Source organism: Falco peregrinus, chromosome 6 (assembly GCF_023634155.1).
Source record: "Falco peregrinus isolate bFalPer1 chromosome 6, bFalPer1.pri, whole genome shotgun sequence".
NCBI lineage: Eukaryota > Metazoa > Chordata > Aves > Falconiformes > Falconidae > Falco > Falco peregrinus.
In genome coordinates, this window is record NC_073726.1 from 67,144,539 (window position 1) to 67,172,427 (window position 27,889).

At 39.8% G+C, this 27,889-nt stretch overlaps 1 long non-coding RNA gene across 1 annotated transcript; it reads right to left on the reverse strand.

Annotated features, from left to right (window-relative positions):
- Positions 1 to 1,607: 1,607 nt before the first annotated feature.
- LOC114013380 (uncharacterized) lies at positions 1,608 to 27,840 on the reverse strand. Its single transcript, XR_003556306.2, has 3 exons — positions 27,227 to 27,840; positions 22,695 to 22,847; positions 1,608 to 3,867 (listed from the first exon to the last, which is right to left on the reverse strand). It is a non-coding gene; the product is annotated as an uncharacterized LOC114013380 (long non-coding RNA).
- Positions 27,841 to 27,889: the final 49 nt, after the last annotated feature.

The following is a 27,889-nucleotide window of genomic DNA, read 5'->3' on the forward strand; positions in this document are numbered from 1 at the left end:
CTATATATTATAGAAGTTCACGTTGTCGATTCATCTGATGAATGCAGGCAGCCCACAAATCTGTTAATATAATCTATTTCAGTTGAAACCAGGACATAATGATTTCTGTTTCAGTAGCAGTCATTCTTTTTCATTTTTGAAAGCATAACGTCTCAGTTTTCCTAACGATCTGTTAAAAATACAATGGAAATTGTTTGTTTTTAAGGTATAAATTGGGCCCTTAAGTATTTCCATTTCAAGCACACCCTGTTGCTGTTTACAATAAATCTGTCCCTTTCAGGAGCACTGATGATTGGTTCCCTGACTTACTCTCATTAATTCATTTTAGGGTCTCTCCTAATGTTATGGAAAATGTTAGAAAACAAATTAAGGGATAATATATAGCACAAGCCTGTTAACAAGCCTGTTAATCTAAGACTATAAACCAAACTGTCTCATTCAAACTCTTAGTTTGCTATAAATATAAAAAAAAATGAGCTTAGGTGAGAACAGAAGGATATGGAAAAGGTTTGCTCAGTCTTTGCTAATATTAAGGAATTATGAGAGGTTATTTTTCAGAACAAAACTGAAGAGGTAAGGAGAGCACAAATAGTTGATGACATTAAACGGAGTTAGGGAAAGAGGTGACTTCATCAGAGGTTTTGTATTCTGCAAAACTCTGTCCATTAGGTTTTCCTCTTAAAAAAACTGCTATTTTGATGTATCTCTCACCATTATTTTAAACTGAGGAAGGTAGGAGCACTTGGCTAAAATGTTTTGGTTTGATCAAATCTTTAAAGAATGAAAAGGAAACAATGGAACAGTAAAATAACAGGTCTTATGTGCTCGGATATTATTGTTGAATGCATATGTTTTAGGCATATCCTGTTAAATTTATGACTGGAGTTAACATGCAAAAATATAAAGGGTTAAAGACTTTCTACACATGGTCCTCCTGGGAAATTTCCAACGAGAAACAAACAGTATTCGGCTGCTGCCTCCCGTGTCAGTTATATTATCTTCCCCACATCATTAAATGGATCCCGAGCCTAAGAGTGATGTAAAACAATTATTGCATCAGTGGTTGCAGGAAAAAAAAAAAGAAGAGACGAAATAGCGTTTAAAATTTTATCGTTGTAGTTGAAAAATATCTCATAAAATATGCAGCAGCATTTTTTCTCACTTTTGCTATTCAGATGGCTTTTGAAAGACCTTATTAAATCTTTAAAAGAATTGTGAGATAGTAACTTGGGCTGTAACAGCTTACAGGAATGTGCGTGATCATCCACATTCCAGCACCGGTCTGCCTGACAGCTTCTGCCAGAGCACTTAACCTCTTTGAATGACTTTCTCCCCATCCCTGCTGCAGAGATAACATATGCTAAAAATCAAGAGGAGAAAGGTTTTCAGACAGAGGTTTTACCAGATTGTCCCTTACTAAGATGGAGATCTGAGGAAAACTGAGACCTCTGGGGACAAAAGCCATCCACTCCTTACTCTGCAGGGAACACAGGGAAGCAGCCCGGAGCTCCACAGCAATTCACAGGCTCTTACACAGTATTTCAACTCAAACTCACAGTACAGATTCCCATAAAAATGAACTATGTTGGAGTGAGACAGAGGCAAGTTGTGGTGCTCCTTTCATCATGCTCAGAGTTGAAGATGTCCAAGATATTTCTGGGAACAATCGCGTTGCCTTCATTAGTGCAGTGATGGATTTCAGCCTGTACTTATGTATTAACTGGGACCTTTCTAAAGATAACTCATACGTATCTTCATATTCTCCAGTTTTTGCCCTGTGATGGCTCCACCCTTGTCTCTCTCCCACAGCTTCCATTTTGAGGTGCTGTGTATTGCCACACAGAACAGGCTCTCCGCAATCCACCATACCATCCAGCCAAAACATTTGGAACAATTTAGTTTATTTTGGATCTCGTGCTTGCTTACTGGTTTGTGTTAAATGGTTTATCTATCCCAAAGTTTACTGGATTTTTTTAAAAATTGTTTTAAAATGCCCACAAAAAGTATGATATTTCATTTATCACTTACCAGGTATTGGATTTTCTCCCTTAGGGTTTCCTGCTCCAGTAAGACATTTTAAGTTATCCGTTTAAGGATTACTTGGTGTTAGTGCATTCCAACAGGAAAGGAACTGTGATCCCATTGAAGTCCACAGATGCCTGAAAGCGTGTAGTTTGCAAAGTGTCATACTTCTATACATGGTATTTGTGTGCATAATATAAAAGAGTAATTTTGAATCTGCAAGAGTTAAAATTATGATGGGATTATCGTCATAAAAAGCATTTTTCAACCTGTTCATAGATTGAGAGATGTTTCTTTTTTGATTCATTTTTTCCTGGGGAATATCCTTTCAAAAAACCCATGAAATAAATATTTTCCAAAGTCTTATTATCATTTTTGTTATGGTTTTTATTACAATAATAATTGCTGCTGTAATGATAATATTATTAATATTGATAGTAGTAGTAGTAGCAGCAGTAACAATAGCAATAATGAGTTACCCTCCCAGATGTTTTTTGCTGCCCCATGATGTGAAAAAAACAACCTTTTGCATTTTGGCCAACACTTCTGCTACTGTGAAGATTCACTTAGCACTGAGAATACCCAGATTATGTGAAAACTGAGCAGATTTCATTACCTCTCTGAAAGATTTCATATAGAATAAAGATACTAGATGACATTTAAATCAAAGCAGCTTAAGACCTTGAGATGCAAATGTCTTTAGCCATCTAGACTTCTTTTGCATTGCGTAGTGTCTGCATGTGCAGAAGCTCCCAGAAAGTTGCCTTTCTCTTTCTGTGGGAACACCTGAGGATACCTAGAGTCCTCCAGTGTTCCTGGCAGCAAAAGAGTTGCACAGCATTGCACCAGGGAATGGGAAGCATTTCTTGAGGAACACAGTTCTGGCAAGAACAGGATCTCAGGTTAAGACAGGCCACACCACAGAGACACTGATCATAACCGTGTGAAATGCAGCTAGAAGAAGATTCCTTTGGGAATGGCTTTGGCATTTGTCTCAGTCTGTTTTGGTGGTGCTATCAGTTAAAGTCCCAGCAGACAGAAGGACAGACCAGATTACTAAGAAATGGGGCAGGCAAGGTAGTACTTTTTGCAGCTAAGGAAGATGTTTGTGACCATTCTGGCACAAGTATTCGAGCATATTTGATAAGACAGACAAATGTTTTACAGGAACAGATGGCTTCCAGACCACTCTTCCTTCCCTTGAGCCGAGGCCATGGTCTGTGTCTGTCTCAGGTACAAAAGCATGGCCTGACTGATCTCCATACTGTGACACCTGGGCTAGGTGTATCAGCTCCCCGATGGCTCCTCAGAGTTTCAGGAAGACTCAGCGAGCTGTGATTATCCAGACTTCATTTGAAATACTGATACCAAGTTAATCTGTTAAGGGAGGATATTTTGCAGTTAACTCAACATGACAGAATGCCACTGCTACCTGCCAGAAACACAGTATATGGCTAGGTCATGCAGTAATCCATAATCATTCTGGTAAAATATGTGACTTGGGACAGCAGGGAATATGTATCATCCCTCACAGTGTGGATTAGCTTGATGACGCTGATGCTCCTGTCAGCTGGAGGAAAGATGTTTGTTGGCTGTGCTTAAACTGCCTAGTATTGCAGAAGATGTGGCCATCACACACTTGGCCACTGTGAACTTGCATCATGAACTTGCATTTGTGATCAGCAAAAATGCACAATCAGAGATTCCTATTTCTTTCACAAATGCCTTCTTACACAGCCAAGGACTTCTTCAGGTGGGTACCAGGTGGGGATATGAATCCTTTTTGCCATGCTGCATGGGTGGCTCTGCTGAGATCAACTGCAGGCTGATAGCAGGTCCCAGGAGCTGTAATATATGAAAAAGAAACGGGGAAATGACTGGAGACAACAGTCCAATCTACTCTTAAAAACCCACAAGTCTGTCAGAGACCTGAAGCATTGTCAAGGGGTAATCCAAAATGTGTTTGCTGCATTCAAACCTCTCTAGAGGTTTGTTGGTGAAAGAAATGCAAAGCATCAGAGAACATTCAAATAAACATCCCTGCACTGGAAATGAAGTGTCTAAGTCAGGGTTGCCAGAACGAGCCATTCAGAGTCTAGTGTCTTGTCCTGTGGGAAGAACTGAGCACAGCTTGTGGTTTGGTGGGGAGGCTGCTGCCACCTGTCTTTATTAAGATTTAATTTAATCCTCTCCCTGTTTCCTGAGTGCCCTAACTAGTTAAGCTCCCTCCTTTGTAAGTTTAATTTCCTGCTTCAGCCTGCAGGACAAGAAGTCCACTTAGGTTCATCCTTACAAATGCACGTGAGCTTTCCAGGGCTGCCACAATCTCCTCCAGTATAATAAACACATCCTGTGTATAATGCTTAGCTCAGACAGCACTACTTCTGCGTGTACAACCACTACTTTTAGCAAGGCTGGTTAATGAATGTAAAAATTATTCTATAAAAGCCACACATGGAGAATTTCAAAGACCTTTCTATTTTGCAAGGTTCCAAAGCAGCTTGTTGTTTCTGAAAATGTATATTTTAAACCTATTTCAACTTCTTAACAATTTCACCACTAATTTTCTGCGCAAAATTGACAGGAAGATTAAAGTTTGGATAGTATATTCGAAAATGACATCGATGTTTGCAATAAATATCTCAAATATTTCAGTGGCATGTTTGATTTTTTTTATCCTAGTTTCATTTGTAACTAAAAAGTGGGGGCTAACCCTTCTTTTTGTAGGAGTTATTCCAAAATTCTCTAACTTTCTGTACAAGGCACTGGTTTTTTATACAGAATTCAAAAGAGGAACAGTTCCTATACTAAAAGTCCTGCTCCAAGCTCAGCGGGAGAGAGGCTCCCTCCTGTGGAATGTGAGGTCTCTGTAACTTCTCACACATTAAAAATCCCCTGTGGAAGTAAACCATGCTTTATTTAGTTATAAATTAGTTACATTTTTGAGGTGATCAAGAAAATAGGATAGTTAGATATAATTCTATTATCAAAATCTTTGAGATTAAAAACTCTGGGCATTAAATTCTCAGTGAAATCTCAGCAGAATACCTTGCTGAATTTACTTCCACGGAGCTGAAATTTCTCCCTTTATTTGAAAAGATTGGTCTAGAAACCTTACTAAAGGATGCTGTTTTCAAATCTTCTAAGAGAAGGCCAAGCAGATTTGAAGAAAATAATGAAAAAAACCCAGAGTAATGTAGGAATTTCCAGTTCAGAATATTTCCCATTATGGAGGGCACCATTCAATAGCTATGAAGCCAAATAGCTCAAGAATAAGAAAGCAAGCTCCCCTGATGGCATCCTCTCTTAGCTCTTCTTTCCTGTTTTAAAAAAAAAAACAAACAAATAGAAGATCTGGAAAAAAGATTTGCAAATGGATGATGCTGACTGCAGTTAATATTTTTCCATTTTTTCTCAGGGAAAGAAACACAAGCCTCTTACTTAAATACCAGAAAAGTAGTAGTTCTTAGGTATATATCTATAGCATTGTCAACCTTATTATCAAAATTCTATAGATTAAAATGCTTGTTCAACATAAACTCTCTTAATTTTCTCTTTTTACCCTCATGTGCTTTAAAAATGTTTGGAGCATTCTTAGGGCACCAGGACATTCGCTGAAAAAAAGAAAATGCTGTGGATTTAATTCCATTAAAGACATTTTGAAACAATTCTGCATTTTTAACTGCATTTGGCTTTTGGATCCTTTTTAATGAATGGTATATATGCAATATCATTGCTACATTTCCAGTGCTCCATTTCTTGTTGTGCATCTTTTGAAGAGCCTAGTGTGTTCTGGTTGTGTAAGATAATCAGAGAATTCAATCAAGGAGAAATATTTGTCTGAGCTTTTGATTAGTCTCATTAGATTTTTTTATGTTACATTGCAACATTACCTAGATATGAAAATATAGAAAAAAACTCCAAATAAACAATATAGTACATCCATTACATTGTTTCAATTTTTAACAACTTATTTCAGCTTACATGAGCAAATTGCTGTGCATGTTATCCTAGATATATAGGAGCTACCACAATGAGAATAAGCAAAACACTCCTTTAATTTTAGCATGCATATCTATTAGGCCTGCAGGAATATAATTTATATATAATTATAGACAGTAGGTATTTCAAAACTCTCATCAATAATTAGTTTAGCAATTTGAAATAAATGTACTACACTGGATCTTCATTTTGAAAGTTGATTATTAGGCCAATTGATGTTTCTGAATAGGTTAGTCCTATCCAGATGTTGTTAGTTTATAGAGCCAATACCCCCAGGGATAGTAAAGATAAAGTTCAGTTTCTCTCCTCAGTGGCTATGTTCCATTAATTTCACCACTGGCGCACAATAGACACCAGCCAATTTGTTTTTTAGATTATTGTATCACTTCTTAATAAAGAAATCATAATGTACATTTTGTCTCTCACATAGAATGAATGAGAAATGTATGGGGAGAGAACAGTAGCCTCAGCTCTGTTCTTCCCCTGAGCATGGCTGTGCTAGACTCTGATCAGCTGATCCAACATTGATCACGAGCTTACATTGCCCTTTTCCTTTTCACCAGAACAACATTTGAAAACACAACTTTATCCAATTAGACGTCAACTTTGATGTCAGTCTCATATTGCAGATTGAGGTTGATGTGTATGTTAGCAGATTTTTTTACAATTCTTTAGACGTTTTGATTTCTATACATCACCTACCTGCTTGTAAGAAAATTTATAGTTTACTGAGATAGAAATGCCTATTTTTATTTTCCAGATAAAGTGCTGAACCTGTTTCATTTAAGCAAATCAAACCATATTTTTAAACACCTAATGTTTTTAATAGAATATATAATACGCATTTATAAATAGACATGAACAAACACTTGTATTAGTATGTGAGAACAATTTCCTCACGTGAAAGATATTGCACCCATGCCCACTGATTTCGATATGCTTGTATGCTGTTCAAGTTACCAACATCCTATTTCTCAACTGAACAGATGTTTCTGTATGTGCCCGGCATAAGCCAGTGGTACATATGTATGTTTATAAAATAATTGTTCTAATACTATTCAGAGAAAGGACAGTAACATAAGCTAAGTGTATATTTACAACACAGCTAGCTCCTCAGCTTAAATTCCATCTTGCCTTGGTAAAGTGGCAAATTATCTCACTCTTGATCAAAATGGCTCTTGAAAGTCTCAGTAATTGCACACAACGTAAGTAATTTCATTTTAGAAACTATACAAGAAGGAAGATGAGCATCCACATATTAAAATTCAATATGGCAAAATCAGATGCAGCTGTAAAATTAAAGCTCAAGTAAATAATCTGCTCAGTGTAGCAGGTCTGACTGCAAGCGTAATTACTCCTTTTGTAATTAATTTTAATTAGGTGAGAAGAAGATAGGTAGACGGCTTTAGTAAACAAATCTTAATAAACACAATCAAGAATGGTATTACATCAAAATCACCTGATAAAACTTTCTTTTCTGCTATTAGGTACTTACATTCATCTGTTTTCTCTTTAAATATGTATATTTGAGTTTCTCCAAGAATAAGAATGTTTGTGATATATGATTTATGTTACAGACATAACTGTTTTCCATTACATACATTTGCCTATGCCTCGAACAGGTGGGTCAGAAATTAAATTGTAGGCATATTATATCCTGAGATTAGACAGTATTATTTCAGTTACATTTTGGAATTTGATTTGGGCATGCAGATACCTGGACTGTCAGAATCAGAGACACACAGAATAGTAGAGGTTGGAAGGGACCTTGGGAGATTCTCTAGCCCAGCCCCCTGCTCCGAGCAAGGTCAGCTAGAGCAGGCTGCTCGGGGCTGTGTCGAGCCAGGGTTTGCATATCTCCAAGGACGGGAGCCCCTCCACACCTCTGGGCAGCCTCTTCCAGCGGATGATCACCCTCACAGTATTCTCTCACTGGACACCAATGAGGTACCACTGAGTGACAAAAGTGGCAGCATCAGGATCTGTATCAGAGACTCTTGGCATAGGCTTGGTGAAAACCAACAGGATCTGTCGTGCCACTTTTTCCCCAGTGCGAAAAAATTTTTGGAATTTTTTCCAGAGTGGGTGGGGAGGATTTCACTGCATCTGCGGCTGCAGCAGGGGGGTTGCTCTTTGTCCTCCAGATCCTCAGCTGTGCCTAAGGCAGTGAGTGCCACATAGACTTTTTCAACTCCTTGCTGCCCAGTTGAGAAAGGACAGCAAAGTGGCATCCCTCCCAGCTGTATATGGCAACTTCCATTGTGCAAAGCTATTCTGGCCCCATGCCCCTTTCCTGGTGCCAAAGGTTATGACTTGGGGGCAGTCTCAGCCTGTTACTTCAGTATCAAGGATGTTTTGGCAAAGTATGCAACACCTTTGTTGGTGGTGTGGCCTTCACCATGCTGCTGTCTCACCTGAGGTCTGGCATCACTGTAAAGTCTCCTCAGCTTTGGCCATATGTGGAAGCATCACCTGCACAGGAACACGCTCATGCAAGCCATATTCCTCTGAGCACCTTCCAGTATTGTAAGGCACTCAGCTGGGGGATCTGCCTTCTGTTGAGGACTCAAACCAGCACTTCCAAGTGTGCAGGATGAGGATGCCCCACCTCAACAGTCCCAGCTGGAGGAGAGTGGTGAGAGGGTGACCAGTCCAGCGATCCTTTTTCCCTTGCTCTGTATTAGTCTGCATATTGCTGATGGAGCAGATGGTTACTTGTGCTCTAACAGTGGGTCACTCTTGGAAAATAAAATCCATAGTGAAATGAAGAATAGTTCAGAAATAAGCCAAAAGACCAGAGTCATACTGACTTGGCACAAACTAAGGAAGGCTTGATAAAATGAAAGGGAAAACATCTGTCTGTACTGTACTTCATTTGCTTACAAATGAGCACTAGGCCAGTTTGCAAGTTGTACTTTTGAACTCCAGCGAGATTAGTTCAGCTCTGTTTTTCTTATTCAGGTGAGGATAAGTGCATTTGAGAAAATGTATCACTCCTGGTGTTCGCTAATACTTTGAGGCAACATGAAGCTGGATTTATTTTATCATTGAAAATTTATATTTTGAATTTTTCTAATTACTCATGAAAGTACACAGTTAGGGGCTTTTAAGATCAGGATGCCTGTTTAATCGCAGAAATGATATGGCAGACAGAACCGATAGTCCAACATTACAATTTTATCATTTGCCTTGACCGAGGTTTAGAGGATTTTGGTTCCAAAGAAAAGAGTGTAAATAAAGCTGTGATGGTCCATTGCATTTCTGGTCTCCAATGAGGCTGGGAATAAAGGTGACTTACAATGATTTGTGCAAATTACCCTGGTCAATTAAAAATTGGCCTCACGGACTCATCTTATCTCACACAAACAGCCTAATGCAACAGAGCAATAAATTCCAGTCCCTGAGAGGCCAGCACTCGGATTTGAACTGGTATTATAAATTCCTGAAATTGTCAGCCCTAGGCAGTTTTGATTTTCCCCTTCTCTTGCCTCACAAAAGTCACCACAGCTTGGACGACACATGAATAAACAGATCTCCAGCTCCTGGGTCAGCATCTATAACAAAAGCGAAAGGCCTTTCCTCAGCCTTGGCCATCTCCTTGTTTTACCACAGATATAAGATGCAGCTTCTGTAGTCTCCTTTTCTGGAAGCCTATGGTAAAAAGAGCTGTGACTGACTTTTGAACCTCAACAATATCTGTATCACCTTTCCTAACTGTGTTTTATCTTTTTTCACCATACCTTTGGGTAGCACATGACAATATTTAACCAATCTCAAACCTTTCATGGAAAAAGAGAAGGCTGAAAGGGTCGTACAGAGGGATCATGACCCATGACCATAGACCACTTCTTCCAGACCACCTTTTGTGCCATGTTCAATATACAGACCAGTATTCACCTGAAAAGCTGTTTTCCTTTGCTTAGGAGTACATTGGTTTTTCTTCTATATGACACATATTGAAATGTATTTATGACATAAGCATTTGCAAGTTTAATGACATCAGACATGGCAATTTTAACATCATCCCTCTCTCCCCACAGGCTCCTCCGGGATCCTCCTTTGAGGGCCTTCTAATTTTAACCTTTTTTTTTTTTTTTTCACTACAGTTTTGTTGACAACCACAGCAGTACACGTTTGAGCCAAAGTCTATTACAGCTAATTGAGGTTTTTGATTGGCATGATTTTGGATTGTATGCTTCACTTCTTTTTACTTGACAATTAAGAAGTTAATTAAATGATTCTGAACACAATTAAAAATTGTAACTCGGCAATACATGAATTGATATTAGCTTGTACATCCCACATAATATTTGTAAAATGCCTTTTTATTTGTCAGCTGCAGGGCAGTTAGCGTATCTGTGATTGTCAGATGATAGTTTAATAAACTTTGAGCATGAGATTAAACTGGTGTTTAAATCAGCCTTACACTTTGGTTTGTTTTTTAATACAGCACAATTTAGCTTTCTTAACAGAAATTTTCCTGTGTAGATTTGAAACACCTAGAAAAAGAAACTAAAACAAAAAATAATATGAAGATGGCTCTAGAAAGACCTAATTTAACATAGGAAATGAGATTTAGAATTAATTCCACCAAGAAAAATTACATGGTAGGAAGAGCCTGACTTTATAAGATACCTGTTTTCCTGCCTTCTCAAGTTTCCTTATGATTATCACTTAGGTGACTCAGCACTGGGATAAAAAAAACCCAACACATTTTACTGGCATAAAAGCCTTGACAGGATATGCACCCCTGTTCACATTCAAAGCAGCTGTTTTAAAAATAAATAAATAAATTAAATAAATAAATAAAAAGGGGGGCTCCAACAGTCCCTTAATTTTTTTGGTTCATTCCCCACAAAGAGACACTTTTTAATCCTTTACCAGCAAAATAAATTGGAAAGAGAACATGTTTCTATTGCCGTCTTAAAAAAACCTATAGGATTCAACTATCACTCAAAATGATATTGTTGGAAGAACAAGCAAGCAATTGCTTTATAGCTAAAAAAAATACCTAAGTAATAAATATTTTAAGCCCTATGAATCTTTGGAAATGATGGCTTCTCTATTGTCAAGTAATTAAAGTACCCTGCCCTCCCTCTTTATTTGCAAAAATTACTAACACTTCTTTAGACACTCCTGATGTTACTGAGGGTTATGCTACTGAAAAGTCAGCTAAAGCAGGCATCAGGCAGAAGACAGTCTAAAGCACTAATCAGAACATGAAAGCATAGCTGACAACAGAAGAGTGGCTGGAGATAAGAAGCATTATTTTGGCTAATATTACTACCCCGCCAAAGCAGAACTATGTAGAACAGCCAAATGAAAGCGTTGTTTTAAGAATGCTGCTAGCATGCATTAAGACAGAAAGAATGTAATAAAATGACCTCATTTTAACACCAGTCCTGGTAAATGTTACATACAATAATATGATTTTTATGCATGCTGGTTTGAAATAGCTACTTTGAGCTTTCACACATGTAAGAATACAGAATTGTGTCTCCATTTTATGTTTCATTCCCCAAAAATGTCATGAGATTACAAAGAAATACTACAAGTCAATTATTATCCATAGGAATAAAACGGTTTTGTGATTTATACTTTCTAGTTGATGGCCAAGATAGATATTGAGAACAGCCCCTTGGGCATTCAGTTACCTTCAAGTGACATGGAAAACACACACAGAATGTTCATAATCAACATTTTTTGGCAAAGCCATTTTAATTCTTCAATTCCAGCTCCTTCATGTTGTAGTTTCTTTTTCCTCTCTCCACTTTTATTTGGGTAATAAAAATGTACTTGTGAGATTAATGCCACAGCATTAAAGTCTTACTTCCTAAAGAAGCTGGAGTTTATTGCTGAGATTGGACAATCCTTCACTTGAATCATTTTTAAAATTCAGCTTAATGCAGTCAGGTTCATATAAAGTTCTTTCAGTTGTATGTACTGATCAAAATCTAAAGTTCTTACCATATCAACAGGCATTTAAACAACACATGAGTCATTTTGCAATATTTTGGAATAGCCATTTGCTGCCCTATGGCCCTATGCTGTTCCATTGTTTGCTCTCTTGCCTCTTACAGCTGCAAAGTACCTCTGCCCTTAATTCTTTATTCTGACCCTTCCCATTGCAAATTCTCCTTTAAGTTATTTATAACCAGATTTGCTTTGGTCAGGCTAGAACTGTGCATATTCTATGTGTGTCTTAGTTCTGACATTTCCTTAAGTCAAAATCCTTGAATTTATAACCTTGGTGTTCTTTTCCTTTAGTCCTGCAAGCTCTAATTTACATCATCTGTCAATGATTTGAGAATTTTTATGCCAGGTACTAGTTCCCAAGGTGAAGGACCTTTCAATGATGTTAACTGTTATTTCAGGTCCTCTTTCCTCTGACAGTTTCACAGAAAAGTCTCAAAAAAGGGGAGAGGCAAAATCTGGCAAGCACTGCCTTCAGTGCTAATACTGTGTGCACTCTTGCCTTATTTCAGCAACTAGTCCTCAGTAATAAAGTCAGAAAAAACAGACACCAGAAGCTGACAAGTATTTTTGTGTTCACAGAGCTGGATCACCTCCTCCTCTGCCTTTGCACTTCCACCCTGCTTGCCTCTTTGCCTTTCAGCTGAGCCATCTAGGCCAGCCGTAGCACTGCTTTTACATCTTTTCCACTCAACATGACTGGTCCCCTGTTGCTTCTTTTCCTTCAGCAGCTGGCATATGCACAGCTAATAAACACTAACACATGTGCCCAACCAGCCATTCTTCACAGTCTCAGTCGCTCCCTTTGGAGCTCCTTGTCCCTGCTGGTCTTCCTCTTACAGACCCAAACCACCATGATCACTGCACCCCACCCTTGTGCAGAGACCTGCAGAGAAGAAATAGTGACATGCAGACTACACGATATTCTTGTGACCCACATTGTACACACAAAGCAGAAGATTAAATGCTCAACGGCCTGCAAGAACTTACTCTCCTACACTGCCTTTCTGGGAAGTTCAGCACAATGGTATCCTGTTACAGACTTGGTACAGACTGGAGAGGGGTAAAATCTAATAAAAGCTATCTAGTCGACAATTCCTAGGGAAGAAATAGCATGTTTCATAAAGACCCAAAAGAGGGGGGGAAACCACACAGGCACTGTGTGGCAGCACAGGAAGAACAAAGAGCAGTAGACCAGAAAGTCATGAGAAAGAACTGTGTATATAACACTACTTGCACATCTCTGTGCGACGGCTTAGCCTGATTCTCCTTAAATATGCTTGACAATAACACAGCAGCTCCTCTTGTTTTAAGGACGATAGAGTCATTTACCTCAGTGACTCCTAACCTAAACTGATTCAAAGGAAGAATGAAGGCTGACCCCCCACTCTCTACCATGTTAACTTGCCTGCAGCACTGTAAGACAAGCAGTTACTTGATAATTATAATGTTGCTAATTTCTATATATTCCTATATCTTCTTTACTGCCTAATGCTTGCAGCAAATAGAAGCCCACTTGAGGATTATTTTTTTTTAAGGATTTGTTCAATTATTTGAATTGGGGGTTTCTAAGTTTCCCATCAATATTTCAAGCCAGGTGGTACCTTTCAAGATTGAAGGTACCATTGACTTAATACAACTTAGCTTGCCTCTGACACAGTACAGGTTATTTCTGTGAACTGAAGCATCTCTGGCAGATGAATAACCAAAGCGACCCTTTAATTTTTCACTGTAGAAGCCATCTACCTTTGTGAGAGATTTTTAAACCATTCATAATTACCACATCTGAGATGCATCTCATAGAGGTTGAATTTAAAGCTAAAAGCTCTTCTGATCATCATAGTTAAAGCTCACATCTTTCAATCCATCATCTTCTTTGACATGCAAGAAATGTCTTCATTTCAGCCATGACTTATCACTGCTACTTCGATGTAAAAAAAAAAATGACATTGCTGCTCAAAATAAATCATGCAGCAATCTTCCCACCTTCAGTGGCCTCCAGGTCACGCTACCCAGTCATTACTTAATAGCCATCATATTTTATCCCTGTTTCTCCTGAACTGTTGTGCTTATGCAAAAATTGCTTTCTACAGTTGTAAGCTCCTGGATGGCTTATAATATCTCTGAGTGTAATTGTCTTTTTTTACTTCCATGTCATATTGAAAGCATACTACAGTCTATATGTTCTTCAGGCCTCAACCCCATAGCATGTATCAACAAGTGAACCTACAATTCCTTATGGAAATTGTATCAATTTGGTCTCAGCAGGAGAGAAGACACGATAACGTAACCTCCTGCTTTTGGAGAATATAACATGGTGGATATGAAATATGCAAATTCATTGGTATTTTATGAATCTCCAATTCAGTTTATAGTGTGGCAGCTTCAGGTCACCCTTCATTGTTTCATACATAAAATAACTTCCTTAAAACTTTTACTGGCCTGTGTGGACAATCAGAAAATGTCATTTTTCTTTATTATTTGTCTCATTAAAAAAGTATAGAAATAGAAATCTGAAATTAAAGTATCCAAATTTTTAATGAGGTATTTTATGATATCCTAACACATTTCTGCTTTCAGAAATTTATTTTACATTTTCAGATTTATGTTTATTACAATAGTTTAGTATATTTATAGTCTCATTACTATGCTTGTTGTAACATGTAACTTGCCTATATTTCCAATCTTTTATTTTTTTCCATTAAAGAGACACTAACAATACAAAGGCATAATTGAAAGTTCATTAAAATTTGGAGTAGATGAACTCAACCCCAAGTTCCAATTAATGAAGGCTCTATTTTCAGCATGAATAAAAGCTAACACCTCTTCCCATCCCTTTTTATTATTTTTTCTTCTTCCTGTCCTAGCTTCTGTCCTCTTGAGAATGTAAAAAGTCACTCTTTCCCTGTCTGTTTGCTGGAAGCAGGTTCCATCTTGCTCAGGGTAGGTCATAGCTCCTCTTCTCCTTACCTTCTGATCTTTGGTCCTGCCTAGGAAACACTGCCTGTCTGAGGTCAATAAGATAACATCCTTCTCAGCTAAAAAGAGGACATGTAAAAAGTAAAACTGTCCCCTTCCAGAACATAAGGAACTGCAAAGTCCCTCGAACCCTGACCATCACTGATAGTGCCAATGATGCAATCTTTTTTCTTGCTTTCTGAGGACTACCTCAATAGCTTGTTTTTAGTCCTCAGTGGGCATCTCCTAAGATATCCCTAAATATACAGAACCTTTCTTTGTTCCAATAAGCTATTTCCACATGGATTCCACCAAGTAATTTGAAAGCTCTCCCTTGCACTTACCTTGGCTTTTACTTTTATTCTGGTAGCCCTGTAACACCTCCTGCATTTACTTCAGCTGTACTTCAGCTGTCTTGAATCTTACTTCTCACAAAAAAGCAATAAGTTCCTATTGGCTGATTTGGTGATGACTTTTAACCTTCAGCTGTGCTCTTCTCAATCTGCTCCTCTTTGTCTCATCAAGAGCATGACAGCTGTTGTTGATATAAAGAACAGACAGTACTGACCATGAGTCCATTCTTCTCTTTCTGCTATGTCTGATGATTGTTTCTGCTGGTGTTCCTCAAGCAGAGTTCTACTTTGTCATCAGCAGAAATTTCACCAGGTATCCAGTTTCCACTTGCACTTTGCTACCATTTCTTTTGACAACAGTATTATAGCAGTGCAGCTCCAAATGCCTGAGTGGAATTATATAAAGTGGGAAAGGAGAATAAGAGTTCTAATCTGCATATAAAGAAACATAATGAACTCAGGAGTATAGTGAGTCTCACAGAAATTAATTGCAGTGTTTCCATGTGATTTTGAAGTCAAGTATTATATAGGCACATTTTCTTATAACTCCATTAGAAATGTGATTAGCTATATTCTAAGTTGCCTTTTTCTAAGTTTGTACAAGGAAAATAAACAATACTTTGAGGAATTGTAATTTTAATTGGAGATTCAATTGAGGGAATAAATCTCAGTGCTTTTTAATTTACTTCTCAGTAGGCTACAAGGTTGTATAATTTCTGAAAAGGATTATCACTGTGTAGGAAAAGTGGCTGACAAGTGCAGTCACACTTTTCTTCCATGTACAGTAATCACAAAGAAATAATGTCAGCAATTATAAACCATTTTTTTAAAAAAGAACACAAACAAGACCTTTTGCTTGACAACTGTAGTTGTGTTTAAGCAAAATAATCAGTTTGATGCATAGATTCCTTCTTTTTGTTAATCACATTTGTTTCACACTGAAGCCTGTAATAATATATACAGTTATTCTTTATAAAACAGAAGACACTATTTATCTTCTCAAGTACTTCTCCTTCTGTAAAAGCCAAAAACAGGGATAGAAGATTCTCTTATCTACCTGAACAGCATTATTGCTAAAAGATAAGGAGCTATTTGATGATAAATACAACGGAAATGGCTCAAATAATCTAATAATTGGAACAAATGAATTGCCAGCAAAAGGGTAAAAGTCCTGGACTGGAGCTCAGGATTCAAGATCTGTATGACTTTAGGCAAAGTGAAGTAGGCGATCTCCTAGAGTTTTCTATTGTCCCCACTTTCTAACTGGCAAGCTCAAACTTGTCATACAGCTTTTCACCACCCTGGCTGCTGGACTAACTTATTGTGGCTATTTCTGAACTGATGGACTCCAGGCTGTTTCTGAGGTGAAAACAGCCTGTGCCCTGGCTAAATCCCAGTTCATAGAAGGGTACAACACACAGTGGTCCCACCTTTTCTCTCCTCCTTCCTCATACCTTGGCTTTCAGAGGCAGGAAGCGTGGCCACACAAAGCTAAACATCACATTGTGCAACCACGTTTTTCTGTGGTAAAATTCCCTCTCAAACAATCAGAAGACCAGGACATCAGGATGTAACCCAAGACATTTTTGTCCCCCACCCTCAGTGCAAACAGCAATCCATGAGAAGATACAACAATGAGCTCTATACTGCTATGGTTTTGCGAATCTGTTAATAAAAAAAGAGTTAAACTCCTATGTTTGTTTGGATAAAAAATTATTTCCTTGGACTCACATGCAACCAATTAATGCACAAATCTATGCTCTCCACCATAAATTATTTGTTCTTTGGTCTTTTGTCCATGTGGAATTGTAACTGATTAAAAGCTCAACATCTCTGGAAAACTACTGTAGTCCTGTTCCGTAGGTATAAGTAGGCAAGAAATCCAAAATTTCTTCCGCTCCAATGAACTTCCCTAGATGGAAGAATGAAAGCATTATTCTGTGCTTGTCTCTGCATACCTGTGTGTGCTTATACAGGTATAAATCACATTACCCGCTGCCATACCTAACAGCATAACACAGCCCAGCACTGAAAGCGTTCAAAAAGTTCAGAGCAGCTTGCACAATGAGGTAGGAGGGGAAGCAAAGAAAAAATCCTAGAAAGCTGATACAGCATCAGAGCTCTATATTCTATAGAATACTATAAACAGTATTCAACTTTCTTGATTTAAAATATTGCCAAGATGTTGTTTCAGTGCTGTGGAATATAGCAGATATCCTGTGAAGACATCTTTTCAAACATCTCCCTATGATGGAAAAAAGAAGAGCTAAATTACTCAGTGCAGGAGGGAATAAACAAGCTGTTGCTGATGGATACCAGTAGTGAGAGGAAAACTAATGGAAAGTAACTCATGCATGCTTTCCAACTGTCTGTAGTTTCTACACAGACAAATTTTCATGTTATTTTTAATCTAAAATGCATACCATTACATGTATGCATTTTACATATATGTATGTCTATATATTTTTGATGAAACTACTTAATTTCCTTCCAACACTGCATTCTCTTATGTTTGGTGTCTTGCAATAGAGCAAGGTCCATCTCATCTGTACTGCTCTATTCTGAGTTATACTGAACTCTCTGGGGAGAGGGAGAAAGGAGAAAAGAGCATGAAGCAGCAACAGGGACTAAGAAACTCCCAAGAGAAGCAATGGGCAGCCTGCAAGAGGGAGCAGACCCATAGCCATGGAGTTCAAGTTGCATGCCTGCCACTCACTGCCAGCAGATTTGATCCTGTGCCTTCATCTGCCAATCTCACAGAAAATTAACCCAACAAAAAAGAAATGGTTAGTTTTTCAGCAGCAGCAAGGTAAGCCTTCCTACCATGTCGCCAGACTACTGCTACACCCCAACACAAAGGAAAAAGCAGAAGCATTTAATTGGAAGTGTGAGGGAAAAAGGGGGAACTACCATTTCAGCAGCAACCTATGTGAGAGGTGACATGAAACAGTACCCTGAAAGAGATGCTTCCTTAGCAACCCAGAAGAGGCTGTATGGGTTTGTTTGATGACAGTTGCTGAATAAGGGTAAACAACCAGACCTGGCAAGGATCAGAGTTGCCAGGAGGCAGATTTATTTTATTGCATGTTTTAACTATAAAAATATCTTAAATAATTGTCATGCCCTTATTTATTATTTTATATTTTAAATGAAACATTGATTTAATAACTGGAAGCTTTTGGTGTCCTTTTAATATTAATAAATAGTTTAAGGAAGAAATTCCAATCTTTGGCTGCACATGATTCCCAGTCTGGTAAGGCAAACTTTCTGCAGGGCTCTTAGAGAGGTTGACAGGAGGCCTGTCAGTAACAGAAGATGCCCACAGTGATCTTTCCAGTTAAATTAGTGGCCACTGCACTTTGTGCAGTCCCTTCTTCCAGCTATGATCCATCCAAAAAAATATCCTTGTCTGTCTAGACTGCTCTTCAGCTGAATATTCCAGTTTAAATTACCTGTTGCCTAAATTGCCCGTTGAGATATGGGCTTTTTGCAGCAGCAGGAAATAAGTTATCATCGACAGCACATCTAGGGATCAATTACGTTTCATCAGTGTCAGAAAAAGTACAACTTGAATAAGAATAGCCAGCCCGGATTCAGATTATGGAGAGACCAACTGATTAATTTTAAAAAACGCCATAAGCATATTGCCAAAACCAAATGAAACAGATTCAGCAGACACCAAGCCAATATTCATTCTTGCTGTATTTCCATTACTGCCAGTGGCTTCACATCAGGGAGATATTTGGCCAGATTACTTCCGATTTTCAGGAAGTGCTTTATCCCATTATCCCATTCAGAGTTATTGTCTGGAGTTGACGCAGAGGGGTGAAATCCGGTGGCTGCTGGCACAGTATATCAGAGTAATCTGAAGTGTACAAGAGAAGGAAATTCCTATAGCTTCAATTTCATCAAGCTAAAAATGAAACAGGATACTACAGAGGCCATAATGGGACCACATACTTTCCTATGATCTACATAAAAGATTCCACAAACTGGCAAAGGAAGAAACAACATCCAAATCTCCTGAATCTCCTGTTAATATTAAAATGATACTTAACTTCAGAGACACAGCACACAGCAAGGAACAGTCCACTGGCACAGAGAACTTCTACTGTTTAGATCTAGCACCTGGATTAACAGATGGCAGATGCTGTGGTACTGATAAATATACATGAATGTATTATGCAACAAAGGAGCAAAGGGTAGGGAGGACATAAAAGTGTTCAAGTATATTGATCAAGCCATAGCTAAAGCATGTCTGTAGAAAAATCCCTGAAGTTTCATTTCATTTTGCAGATGGCTGTAGGTAGGGAACTATTTGCCAAATATTATGTTTTGGTGATGTTGTCAAGTTCAGTTCATGAATACATGTAAAACATTTTGCAGACTCTGGAACAAAGCAAGCAATTCACCTTGGATTTCTTCCATCACTTACTGCCTACAGACAAGGACTGTGTTTCTTTGAGTATTTTGGTTTAGTTCCTTTTGACCCATGGCTCTTTCCCACAGATTAAAACTATGTGTTTGTGTGTGTGTGCTTAAACACTTGACTTTCCTCACTAAAGCTGATGTGTATCCGACAGCACCATAGACACCTTGTGAGACCATCAAAACTAGAGCAGTGGTTAGATGTCCAATTGCAAACCTCAGATCTCATACAGAAGTGTCAGGCAAGATATTTAAAAGCAACTCTCAAGGCAAAGTATATATATTACCACCAGCCGGGTCAAGATAAGGACAGCTAACAATAGTGACAAGCTAGGTGAAAATCAGATTCAGAGAGTCTGCCAGGACTGGAAATACCATAACAGGAAAATTTGATTACTCTTATGTTGATTTAAATGTCACACTGGAGCATTTTTAGACATTGTAGAGGAATGTTTCAAGGATAAGCTACTCAGGCAGCTAAAAGGGGAGAATCTGGTTTTGATTCTCTTCCCAGTGGTATTTTTGGTTTGTGCCACAACGATACTATCAAGGACTAACTCTGTAATAGTACATAAAATGTGTTTATGTTCAACATCCTTGCAGGCAGCATTAAGGCCAAGGAAAGAATCCTCTGCACTAATGTGTGACTTGAAAATGTCAGCTTAGAAGCAGTCAAAAAAGCTAACTGAACATAAAGTAATTATTAGGTATAGAATAGGGAAGAAAATAGGAAATAATTAATACATCATCGTATAAATCCAAGGCATCTCAGCTCCTTAAATACTGCATGCAGTTCTGGCAACCCATCTTAAAAATGGTAGAGCTAAGCTAAACAAGTGATGGCTGATAAAGATGATCTACAGTCTGAAACAGTTTGCAGGCAAAGAGTGATTAAAAGGTTAGGACTTTTCGGCCTAGAAAACTAATTGCAGAGGAACATAATAGTGAACTGTATAATCAGTAGCACAGAGAGGATGAATAAGAAACTTATTCCTTTTTTTTTTTTTTTTTTTCATCTACCAAAAGTAGATGACATCCAGTGAAATTATCAACTGGCATATTCAAAAAACAAAAAAGGGACTATACCTTCTCATACCCTACAATTAAGCTGTATAACCCATTACAAAAGGGCAACAGTGATGCAAAAAACCATTATTCAAATTCATGGAGGAAAATCATTACAGACAATTATACACAAAGGTACTGCCTCTGACTAAAGAAATCCCTGAGCTGCACATTTCTGTAAGCTGCAGAAGTATACTAAGAGAGTATTACTCCACCTTTGTGCTGGTTTTATACTAGGCATCCACTGTTGGACACCATGACAGTGTGCTAGGCTACCTAGATCTTTTGTCTGATCCAGGACAGACATTTTTCTGTTCTTATGTCACTCCCTAAACTGTGCTGGAAATGCCTAGAATATGAACTTTTTCATTGTATTATAATCACTACTACCACATTAACAAAAAAAACTAAAAAAGAGAAAGAATTATAAAAATCAAAAAGTATAGGAAACAAGGCAGTTATCTATACTGCAGAAATGGTTGCACTTATTTTGAGCCACGATCAGGTTGGACTGTACTTTTCTTGACCTGGCTTACCCATAGCAAATTACTATCAAAAACGCTCCAATAAAAAGTTAGTCTAACCTACCCAAAAAAAAGGAAAGGGAAAAAAAAAAAGAAGGAAAGAAAAAAAAAGAAAAGCCCATTGGGAAATCATTGTGTTCATAGAGCAGCTCTCGACAGCAGTTCTTGCTGGCCAGCTGGACCTGCTGGTTTAACACACAGATTGCTTATAAACTATTCTGGCAACTGGAGCCTATCTGAGAATTTCCTTTCCCAAGGAAACAGGCCAGCCAGCTTTGTGACTGCTTTGTGCACAAAGCTGCTAAAGAAAAGTTAAGGATCTAACCCAAAATGAATATGCATGTACACTTTGGTTTTCTTCCAACTTAATCTCCTGTATGCATTAGTGCATTCTGTCATTTTCTTATGATGACTGGTTTGGATGCATTAATCTGGCATTATGTGGATGTCTATTATTACAGATCTTTCATGTGTGCATCCTCAGGTTGTAGAAAAACAGTATGATACAGAAATATTCTCCCACCATGCATTAAGCAACATATCAAAAACAGATTAGATAGATATCTTTGATATTTTTGATATAGTTAATCCTACTTTACAGCAGGAAATGAGCAGGACTTCTTGAGTCCCTTTAGCCCTGTTTTCATCAACTTCACTAACTATAATAGGAAAAGAAATTAGAATGTTGTAATGAAACCAATAATTTTAATTTTGCCTGGAAGAGGGGTATTGACAGTTCTTATTTAAAAAAAAAAATCCAGAAAAAACCTAGTTTTATCTCAAAAGATGCTTTGATGGGGGAAATATGGCAAATAAAATCCGTTCTACTAACAGTAGAAAAAATGTGGTTTAAAATGTTGCTCTACCATTGTCCTCAATAAACACATCTCATACATCAAAATCAGGACCCAAAAATTAAAAAAAATATTTTCAGTTTCTGGGTTACGACATTTCTTCAGGAATAGCGTTTAATTCCTCCGCCTTTGACTTGTACATAAAGATGAGACATCAGTCTATTGGATGTATTGTTTACTTGTACCTTAAGGTGAAGACAAAAATCTCCCACATGCAGCCCCTAACAAAAGAGGGCCTTGATAAAATTCAGAGCCTCTAGATGAATGCATGCAGCAACAACTCCAATATACACTGGTGTTGTGCTCCTGTGTCAACAGTTTAAGAGTATTTATACCTCCACCTACATATACAGCATGTTCTTTTACTACAGTGACCAAAACGCTAATGCATGGTAAAACAACCATGCTTGAGACAACTGAGTAAGCATGTTTTACTCAAAGCAGTGACAGCAGATTACTGAAATTAGCTCTGCTTCATTCCTTTCATTCCAAGCCTTGCAAACAAGTCACATTACCTTGTTGCTCTTTTTAGCATAGTGTTTGATAAGACTATTTGAATATGTCTTCCTAGATCTTTCCTGGCTGTCTCCCCAGTGCCCAGATGACTCAGAAACTGACAGATGCCAAGCACACTTTGTTCCAATAACTGGTTGTATGCATCTCTGAGCCTAAAAATAAGTAGAAAGAAAGGAAAAAATCACACTTTTAAAGTATTACACTTGATTACTAAAGGGAGAGACTAGGAATGGTAGGATAAAGCAGAGCACAGGGACCTGGACAGAAAAGAAATGAGGACAAGGCAGCAAGCCTTAGGCACAGGCAATTGGCCAGGGCAGCAGGTACTCAGGCAGCAAACAACCCAATACATGGGCAGGCCATGCTGTCACTTTATCAACGCTTAAATGCAGCATTACAAACTTTGCCCATGATTCCCTGCTGCTTGGTTTTGCCCACGTTGCTAGCAAGCCTTGAGCCAGCTGTGATAAACTGTAAGAACAGAGCAGTCAGGGGAATGTTATTCACAAGATATTGACTGGCTAGGACAGAACGAGCTTTACCACCCCCCCCCTGGAACTTGTCCTCCCCCTCCGGTTCACAGTGCGAAGCTATTCCTGCCGAACACAATGGATAATAAATCTATACTAAACCCATCTCCTCTGCTTTTGTTCACTGAAAAAAATACCTTCCCAATGAAGCTGTGCAACCAGGCTCTCCCCTGCCCGCAGTGTGAAGAGGAGCCCACTAGCAAGTAAAACAGGCCTGGACCCGGTTGAGAAATTGCTACAGAGGTGATTCATAGTCAGGGCTGTTAAAAACCTTATCTCAGTTCTCTCTGTTCCTGCTGTCTCATCCACTGCATCAAAATCTTTTTACAGCATCACAAAGGACAGATGACATTGTACATGAGGGCAGCCACACAGACCGCCCTCCCTTTCCCTTGGAGACTGCTCTATCTACTTCATGTATCAGACTATGATATAACCCCATAACTTGTGCTGGGCATAGCATCCAAAAATATCCCCTGGTTGAATGTATCCTGATGTATCTCTAGCAATAGCAACCCATTCCCATCAGATCAAGCTCTGCGTGACAGTGACAGTATGCAAAACTGCTCAACAGTCAGTGGCTCAAGCAGAGGCTTTACCTAAGGGCTGTAATATCTGCCAACATCAGCTGCCACCCTGATATAGGCAGGTTAGATAACACCTCCAACCACAGGAAGAAACAAATTGAGGCAAGACTGATGAAACAAACATTGCTTTTATCACCCAAGTCAGGATGCAAGTTAGTCCTGTCCTACTACACAACAAAAAAGCCGTATGCCTGAGGAGCCACTGTTATCTGTGGCTTCAGGACCATCCTGAACTCCTGCAGCCCTTGGCTGTGTTGAGATGTAAAGCAAAGCTCATGGCCATATGATAGTTTTGATATGACATTTCTCAAGTCAGGACATTAGTCAGCTCTAGGCTATGGCCTGGGTTTTCCAAACTAGCAGCTGCACACTCACCTTATCAAAGTGAAGAAAGGCTTGCGATGTTCCAATGAGGATCATTGTCATCTTGTGTGTGTGTGTATGTGTTTTCTTTCCTCAAGCCATCTGCCACTCCCTTGAACCCTGTTTAATTCAGGGGGGGAGTCCCAATCACAGGTCTTACTGCTTCTATAGCTACATCTCCATCAGGCTGAGAACTGCTATCACACTCATTTTACCAATGCAAAAGTAGCTCTTTTCCCCTAGGGGTGTCTAAAAAAGTCTTTAAGTTATCCTACAAGACAAAACAGATTCTTTTCTGTTTCTCTGCTTCCGAAAACAATGCTAGGATGAAAGAAATGTATCTGCAACTGTGAGAAAATACAGGACTGGTGACTGGTACAAAAGCCAAATTGATTGAACTTCAGTTCTGTCTCCTATGACAAACAAAATTGCAATAAAATATCGATCTTAGACTTTCTAAGCACGGAGTTAACTCCTTCCTGGGTACTCTCCAAGTCTGCTTTGGAAGTTTTCCCTTCCCAGGAGCAGCGCCTGGGAGCGGGCTTGGTGCGGTTCGGGCGAGGGAACGCGCGGTGGCAGTGTGGCCCCTCGCCGGGCTGTCGCCGGCGGGGCGCGCGGGTCCCCTTTCCCTCGCGGGGTGCCCCGGGCGGCTGCTCCTGACCAACCTGCACTGCATAGAACACCTTCGACCGTAGGATAAAAACCAACCAAACAAACAAACAAAAGCCCACCAAAACCAAATCAAACAAACAAAAAGAAAAGCCAACTAAAAAAACCCCAAACAGACAAACAAAAAAACCAACCAAGCAAACAAACAAAAAAATACCCAAAAACAAAACCACCCTGAGTGGATGGCCCTTCTTTTTCCACGTGGTCCTAGAGACACACAGAGGAATAACGTTGTGTGTATTTAAGACAAAGCCCTTGCTGTGGAGCTGTTTCACGTTTAAACTGAACACCTCAACGTTCATACTTACACCCATTTCCTCTAAGGTCCACCTGCAGCTGAAAATAATCTGGTTTCAGGGTACAAACCCAGCTTGTTCCGTAAGTGCCAACACGGGGGGGGGGGGGGTGTGTGCAGAAAAGTGAAAGCACCAACTACCACAGCTTTCATATAAATATTACTTGTGGGGAACTTCTGATGAAGAAAGGTTACATGCTTTAGGCCAAGCACATCTGGTCAGAATAAGTCTTAAAAGGAGTATCTGGTTTTCTGATCTGCTTGACTCCAAGACAAGAAAGCAAATGTTTTTGTATGTGATTCCTCATCCCTTAGTCACTCATAATTAGATCTTTTTTCCAAAATTCTAACGAGCAATCATTCATGACAAGTTGCAGTCCTTTCAGGGAAAACCCCAACTAAATTACTTTGCATCTGCAAATGGCACTGGTACTATTTCCCTCTCAAAAGACTCAGGGTTGGTGGGTTTTTTTTTTCAATTCAGTCAAAGAGGTGTTAATCCAACATAAATCAGCTTCCAGGAATTGCTATTGATGAGGCAATCAGTTACATGATATTTTCTCATTTTCTTCAGTTTAAGAAAAAGCCTTAATTCATTTCTATTTCAGATCTTGGCTGAGCATTGTCTGAATTGCTGTGCAGGCAAAATTCTTTCTCTCTCCCCTCCCCCCACCCCTACCCCCTAAACTTTCCAGTCAGCATTCCTAGTCACAAGGAGAGAAACCTATGTCAGAAATGTCATTAACAATTGTAAAGCTTAGAGCAAACTGCCATTTGTTTTCTCGGAAGCACAAATAAATATACGCAAGCCCAAATAAATATACACAGTTGCAAAAGAAACCTGTTAACAATTCAACAGTTCTTCCAACAGAGGCAACGCCAATGTGCCAAGAGTTTCCAAACCTGTATGTGGCATCAGTGGCATCTGAGGACAATCTTTATGAGAGTATCTTCTAAATCCTGAATCTATTTCAGGTGTATTTTGTGCGTGAAACCAAATTGCTTTCGACTGTAAAAACTATCCAGAATTGATGTTTGTGCTGGAGTTCAGGAATGGAGAAGACAGCAGGGAAACGGAGGAGGGGGGGAAATGTTTCACATTTTTTAGACTATTTTCTAATCTCAGTCATCCTCACTCATATGTGCTGAGAATGTACTATCTATTGTTTACTGAAAATGCTTTTGTGACTGCCTGTAAGTCAGCAAAAGGGTCTAATATAGTTTCTAACATAGTTTACATTCCTTCCTATCTGTGATGTGTCTTCCCCATTGTTTTTCCTGCCTTATACTGCCCGTTCTTTCGTTGTTTTATCCCTCCACTTTGCTGTTACATTTTTTGCCCGCCCATCGTAGTTCTGCCACATACCTCCAACTTCTTCCTCTCCAGAAATTCTTGCTCCTCTTTCCCAGCTGGTACCCCCACAGCTTATCTCCAACTTTTTTGTTCCTGTACAGAACCTTTCCTCATCTACAAGGAAGGAGCGTGTCACTCTATTTCTCTTAACCAGTGAAACTGTTCTCACGTATCATTAATGTGATCTCTCCAGTGATACTCCACATTAGAACAAAAGGAGATGACATTAGCCAGACTGAGAAGAAAGGCCAGAGCTCTTTCCCCCCTCTTAGAGAAAAAAATGGGAGACAAAGAGTAAATCGGGGGCAAAAGGATTCTCGACTCCTCAGCATGGAGCAAGTTCCTCCTCCCCATCCTGAGTTTTATGAGAATAAGGAAGGTGCCCCAGTTCCTTATGTTACAGTATATCCTGAGACAGGGATCGCCCAGTTTCACCACCCCGTACCCTCACCCCTGCCTGCAGTCCTGGTAAATCCGAGCTATGTCAGCTCATTCGAGACTTGGAGTGCCTCTGAAATTACAACACATGAAGATAAAAGCCACTTGAGTTTTCATTTGCTTTTGAAAAACATCAACTTTTCTATAAAAATACCTACATTGCACTTAGTGGGGATTATTACTATATTTTTTCTTGATCGTGCAGTCCTCGATCACCCCCTTCTTTTTCTAAAGCCTGCACTTTCCTTTCCCCAAGACATTGTACGTTCCCTTTTTCCTCCTCCTTTCAACCCACCGTGAGCAGTGTTTGTTCAAACGGCAGCTCCAGGCTGTGTCCCGAGACGGCGTGAGGGCTCCAGCCTCCCCGGGCCCACGGCCGCCGCCGGCGGCGCAGGCCAGCACAGACCCCGGCGAGGGCACGGCCAGACGAGGGGTACAGCCGTTAATTACGCGATTCCCTCACCGCCTCTTTACAGCGGACAAGGGGAGAAGGCGGCTTCAATTCACCCCTCCGCAGATCCTCAGAAAAGCCTGGAAAGCACCTCAGGGAGCCGGGGAAGCCCCCAGCCCCGCGGCCCCGCCCGAAAGCCCCGGCTGCACGGCCGGAGCGCCGAGCTTAGAGCGGTTCCGCGCCTCACGCTTCAGGGCGAAACTGACACGCACGGGACGCAGCCGCGCGTGACGGACAGCAGTACCCGAGACGTGCGACGCGGGATACGCGCGGGCCGGGGCGCGGGGGCAGCCTGCGTTCCCGCGTGTGAACGGCGCGGGGTGTCCCGCGGGGGTGCGCGTGCCGCGGGAGCGCGGGCCGGGGCGGCACAGCCCCCTCGGAGCTCCCGGCGGGCCGGGCCGGGCCCCACGCCAGCGGGAGGGCGGGGAGGGGCGGCGGCTGCCTGAAGCGGCGGCCGTGCCGCGCTGCCCTGGGCCGGGCTGGGCCGGGCCGGGCCCTTCGCCCCGG